General features: G+C 28.6%; 1 pseudogene; it reads right to left on the reverse strand.

The window, feature by feature from the left end:
• Window positions 1-5,172: 5,172 nt before the first annotated feature.
• On the reverse strand, window positions 5,173-6,505 carry LOC114182481 (annotated as a pseudogene).
• Window positions 6,506-6,815: the final 310 nt, after the last annotated feature.

Below are 6,815 nucleotides of genomic sequence, written 5' to 3' on the forward strand. Positions count from 1 at the left end.
TATAAATTACTTCACCAAATGTTTCTCTTTCTCTTATGTGCCAAATGCAACAACATAAGATTTCTTTTTCTTGCCTGTTACTAACCCCTTTGGAAGGTAAAAAGTTTAGATAATTTATAAATTCTTAGATTCCAACGTCATTGTTAAAAGGAAAATGATTTTTTTACTACCAAATTTTGATAACTTTCTTTTACAAGTTTAGGTGTCATCTTTTGAGTGATTTTCTATTTTTTTTTCTTATTTTCAATATTCAAAAACTATTTAAAAAATGACATTTCATATTGTAAAAAAAAGTTATCAAAGTTTAGTAATCAAAATATCGTTGTCCTTGTTAAAAATATATTATTGTGTAAAAAACAAATCAGGTTACCAAATCATAATTCAAATTAATATGCATACTAAAATTTTAATATACATAAACTGTTTTAGGAAACATTGAATGGAGTTTACAAATAAAGGAAGATTGTATTTTATAATCTATCCACAAAAAATAACTTTTTTAAAATTAATGAGTTAATATTTTGATCATATTTTTTTAATTTAATAATTATTTACATTTAATTTTTTTATCTGAAAATATTTCACTTTCATTATAATAAAATATAAAAATTAAATTTTAAATAAAAGATAAAAGAATATTATATATCAAGTTTCTCATAAAACTTATAGAAATGAAAAACATCGTTGTCACAATGAAGTCTTTGTAGTGGGGCGTGGTAACAAGAAGTATGAGACGAAGTGTTACACAAGAATCAACTTTTTCTAATTAAAATGTCTAATTATATTTTTATTCCCTATAAAGTAAGTGAGATTTGATATTGGTTTTTTGAGTATCAGAAAATTGGCCTTTTAGTGTTGGAAAAAATCTTCCACTACACATCAATAATCCTTAAATATAAAACAGATATGTCAACTACTGTGACAGTTATTAGGGTGTATTTAGAAATACTTTGATAAAATTGGTTCTATTTGACGTGAAAAATTAATTTTGGTTAATGGAAAAGTCAGAAAAAAATGTTTCTTTTTTATATAAATTTTTCATTTATAATTAATTTTAAAAATTGATTTTGGATGCCTCCAAATAATTTATGTTAATTTTGACTCATTCAAGAATGAAACTAAACATGCACTTAACAAGTTAACAAAAGTTTTACTTACGCAATATTTTTGTCAAAAATTGTATTTGTCGATAGTTAGTAATAACAAAACAAAATTAGCTATACTAAAATTGCGAGATTAAATTTATAATTGTAGTTATTATTTTTAGTAAATGAATATTTTAATATACTTGAAAAAATCCTTTCCTCTTATAAGTGCGTGGATGGTTTTGTGTTAAATTGATATAGAATTGAATAGAATTGATTTTCTTAACACAAAATCGGTATGTGTTTGAATTTCAAAATTAATTAAAAGATAAAAAATTCCCAGTGAAACAATTAATTCTTGTTTCTGGAGAATTGATTAAAAATTAAATCATACACACTCTGTGAATCATTTACAAAATTCATTAGCTTCTCTCTACCAGCACGAAGTAAAAATATAATAGTTTCTTACCTAAATATCTGTTACATATATTTATCCAAATTATTGTTATACTTTTATATACCGATTGTTATTTTTTAAATATAGTATGTTTATATTATTTTTTACTTTAGGAAAGTGCGGTATTTATTAATATGATTGTAGGAGAAATATATGTGGTAATTAAATGGGTATTGACGGGGAGAATTCTTTTAGGAAATAACCATGATATTTCAGTTCAATTGATATAGAAAATTAATATCCCTTTTAATCTAAAATTTTAAAGTATTAATTAAATTTATAAATATTTATAAATATTCAACTTTTTCATTTTTATTTGATATTTAAACTCACTTGAATAATTAACAAAAATAAACGACATAAAACCTTATAGTAAAATATGGCAAACAGGGTATGGCTCATCCTGTTAGTATGGAACCATTTAAAAAAAAAAATATTGTCAATAAAAAACAAGATATAGATGTCTAATGGGATTACCAGATGGTGAATAAGTAATAGTAACTAAGGACAATAATTTTTCATGGGGCTCTTAGACTAAAAATGTCCTTTTTGTACCAAAGTCAAATTGCAACATTATATTTATATCTCAAATTATAGATGAAAAAAATATTTTTCTTTAATTTATTGATAAACTTTGTGTAATACAAAACCGCACATTAAGGATGTCCATTACGGTGGCTAAGCGAAAATATGAGCTCTATGTGTATCATGGTGTTCAAAATAAAAGGGTTTGTTAGACTATAACAAATTATCAACTTCAAAGGTATTCACCATTCATACATTCAAATTGTTAAATAGATTTTTTATTCTAGGTTTGGTATGATCTTTCATTTTTTTTTCTTATTTTTTAATAAAATTTTCATATAAAGACAGTGGTGAACTTAATTGATAAAATGTGAATGTAAGTAATGGTATTAAGAGTAAGTGTTTGAATAAAACTTTGAGTACTTTTTGCATATTTTCCTTTTAGTTAAAATACTTTTTTGTCCCAATTTTTGTTAAGTTTTGTCAAATAAGTTCTAATTTTGGTTTTGCGTTCAAATAGGTCCTAATTTTCGTTAATTTTGTTCAATTGGGTCATTTTTTGTTAACACCGTTTAAATCATTAACGATCATGAACAGTGGCTGCCACGGGTCACTTCGTAGTTTTTGTTTTATTTTTTTTAATTTTTTTTAAATGTACATGTGTCAACAAAACAACGTGCCACGTGTCAAAGTCAATGTTCTATATTTAATTTGGTCCCTATATTTGTTAGTTTTGTTCAATTTAGTTTTAATTTTTTTTTTAATATGAACCAATTTGGTCCCTATCTAAATTGAAACCAAATTTAATTTTTATATTAAAATTCCCATTTTTTATTAAATATTTTTTATAATATATTGAAATTCACATCATTATAATTTTGATATAAAAATTAAATTTGGTCACATCTTTGATAGAGACAAAATTTGTCAATTTTAAACAAAATTGGGACTAAATTGAACAAAAATAACAAATATAGGGACAAAATTGAATATAGAATATTGACTTTGACATGTGACACGCTACTGGTTTGACACATGGACATTTAAAAAAATTTTAAAAAATTTTAAAAAAATTAAAAATAATTTAAAAATAATAAATAAAAAAATAAAAAAACCACGAAGTGACACGTGGAAGTCACTATTGATGGTCGTTAACGATTTAAACGGTGTTAGCAAAATAGGACCCAATTGAACAAAATTGACGAAAATTGGGAACTATTTGAACACAAAACCAAAATTAGGACTTATTTAACAAAATTTGACGAAAATTGGGACCAAAAATGTATTTTAACCTTTCCTTTTTGTTTGATAATTGTGATTTATTAGGTCCTTATAAAACATTTTTGCCATGTGGCGCATCATATCGATGATCATTATAGTTATTTAAATACACTTGTTAAGTGAAGAAAAGGATTTGACTTCACAAAAAGAAATTTCTTCACTCTAACTTAACTAAAATTTGATATTTACGTCAAAGTGGTTAGAAATGGCAATGTATAGAATTCACTTGCTTAAACTAATACTTCTCTCTTTTATCACTAGGTCAACTTTATAGCTTCATTACTTGATTAATTTGACATCATCATTCATTATATGTAAGTGATAAGTGTCTAGAATACGTAAAATTTCCATATAAACTTGACATTTGTCATGTTTTAATTGATCATATTTTGTAAGTAAACAACCCATTTTAGATTATAATTACAGAATGAGGTACTAAAAAGAAGAAAAATATTAAATTGATGAATTTTTGATGATTTTGCATCAATTTCTCGAAGAATTAAAAATGACACAATTGGGCCCCAAAATCTAGAGTTGAGCTCTAGTAAGACGGTCAAGGAAGGATCCAAAAAGTGAGTTTTTGAGTTGAGTCACAACAAAGTGGTGCTCAACACTTAAGGTGTTGCATGATTGAGCCAAACAAAATGGTGCTTAGCACTTAAGGCAATGCATGGCTAAGCTACAAGAAAATGGTGCTTAACACTTAAGGCGGTGCATGGTTGAGCCATATGAAGGTGGTATTGAGCCATAGAGGCGGCAAAGATAGACGAAAAACCTCCAGAGAAGGAAACCTTCCTGGCTGAGCACTAAAAGTTGGGTTGAGCATTACCCAAAAAATTTCATAAATAAAGACCTTAAGTCCTCATTAGAAGCATTGAGTGGAAAGTTATAAATGGAATAGTATAGTAGGAATAGGTTTGTGAGGCTAGAGAGAGATGCTCCTATTGTAAAATCTATGTCTACATGTTGTTGAAGTTGTATTGCAATATTTTGTGAGTAGTTGAACTCTCTCGTGTTCAGGTTTGATTTAATCAATTCTAATTCTATGTACTTCAATTTCTTAGATATTTATCTATGCTTTCATTCAATAGTTTGTGGTTTGATTTATGCTTAATGATGAATTGACAACTCACATGGTAGTCAAAATCGAGATCCTACTCAAGATCGGAAAGGATCGTAAATCGAAAGATCGTAACACGGGTCGTAAGATCCTACAAATTTTATTGTCACTCAAAATTCATAAGTAAATTTCATAATATATGAAATAAAAGAGTACTTCACTAAGTGCAAATCAATATCCTACGTTTATAGGAGTAACAAAAGAATGATTCTTCTAAATCAAATAGTCTTCTAAGTTAAATTCACAATCTTTAGCTTCATCATTCCTATCTCCTTCGTCACTCAAATTAGCCATATCTAAGTCTTGATTATGTAAAGTTTCATCTTCCTCAACTTCAACTGGAATCAAGTTCTCATCCAAATCCAATGTTTTTAATGCTCATCTTCCATAATCCACTCTTCATTGGATGAACAATCATCAATGTTAGTTCGAGTTGGTTTTCTTGTTTGTTTCTTCTTGGCTAATTTTGAATTGGTCATAACAAAAACAACATCATTCATTGTGTTTTGCTTTAGCCTATTTCTTCTCTTTGTATGAACCTAAACAAATGCAAAGACAAATATGATAAGCGAAAACTACTAGTAATTTATTATAGAGATATATTCTAACATTAACTTACCATCTCAAAGGAACTCCAATTAAGCTCATTGAAGCACTTGAAGGGTACATTGCCTTTCTAACATTAATTTATTATAGAGATATGACTAATACCTTTTTTTGACAGCATTGAAAGCCTTTTGAATATTCTCCTTTGCTTGATCCATTGCTTCATAAATGAATCTCATGGCTGGCTTTTGATCCGAATCAACCAATTGAAGCACTTCAATTAGAGGCAATGTACCCTTCAAACAAGTTATTATATTCTTCCAAAATTCCTTATCTAAAACAACATCTTCAACTATTTTACCATCATTGGTTTTAGCAAACTTGCTAGACTTCCATTCATTGCTAGTAAACATTCTAAACAAAGCTCATTTATTCTCATGTAGGCATCTTAACGTCGGGTAACACCGACCTCACCAAATCCCTTCCTTTTGTGAAATGTTGTAATAGACAAATTAGAGAAGATCTTGAATAAATAAAGGTAGTAATTTTTTACCTTTTGGAATAGTCTCCTCATGATTGGGGATCTTCTTTTCATAATCTTCCAACATTAAGTCGACAAAATGTGCAGCACATGATGTCCAAAGTAGCCTTTTTCTCTTTGTCATCAACAAGTGGCCAGCAACTTTATAGTTTGCAGCATTATCGGTGACAACTTGAATGACATTTTCTTCTCCCACCTCTTTCTCAGCTGTTTTAGATATTGCAGAGGCATCTATGGACTTCAAAAACACAGTTCCCTTTGGGTTGTTCACCAAGAAGTTTATTATTGTCCTTCTTTTCTTATCAGTCCAGCCATCGATCATAATAGTACACCCTATTTTTTTCCATTCATCCCTATATGCTTGTAAAGCAAGGAATGTATTTTGAACTTCCTCCTTTAAATATTTAACTTTGATCTCATGATAAGATGGAGGCTTAAATCCAAGACCATGTCTTGAAACCAAATCAAGCATAGCAATGAATTCTTCACTTTTTGCCACATTGAAAGGTATAACATTGTTATAGAAGAATTTTTCTCATACCTTTCTTAAATATGTTGTTGTTGGTAGTTTGTGTACCAACTACTCTCTTCTTAAAAATATTTGTAGGACTTGAAGCTTCACTATTTTTTCTTTTCTCACTAGCTTATATTGTTTCCTCCTCCATATTCAACCTTGATTTCTTGTTTAAATTTTGATGCAAACCAACAAAAATTTCCCACATCGCTTTCTTCACTTCATCAGTAACATCCTTGGAAGCACCAACATCCTTTTGAGTACCAGCCAAGTGATGCTTCAATCGATAAACTCCCCCTCTTACTACCTTCTAACAGTATTTGCATTGCAACTTTCTAGTATTCCCAACAACATAATTACAATGCTTCCATGCTATATCACTCTTATTTCCTGGGGCATTTTTTGGAGCCACGGGTATAGAGGATTTTGAAGTCATTTCAATAATGCAAAAGTGGATTGTAGTTTGGATGTTGTGAATAGTGTAAGTTGAAAAATTGGTGTGGTGGTGGAGTGGAAGAAACAAAGGGAATGGATGTTTCAGTACACGTACACTGACAGAGTGAAAAAAAATAGAGAGAATAGTGGGAATAATAATTTTACTATGCAATACAATAGTCTGTGTCATGTGTGTCGTGGTAGTTCTATTATTTATAAAAAAGAGAGTAGTTTTTTCAATCTTAGCAAAAGGACAGAATTAGTGATTTTTAGTTGCAAACAGTGGCGACAAGGAGAGAATTAGTAGTTTT

Source organism: Vigna unguiculata, chromosome 1 (genome assembly GCF_004118075.2).
Source record: "Vigna unguiculata cultivar IT97K-499-35 chromosome 1, ASM411807v1, whole genome shotgun sequence".
Taxonomy (NCBI): Eukaryota; Viridiplantae; Streptophyta; class Magnoliopsida; order Fabales; family Fabaceae; genus Vigna; species Vigna unguiculata.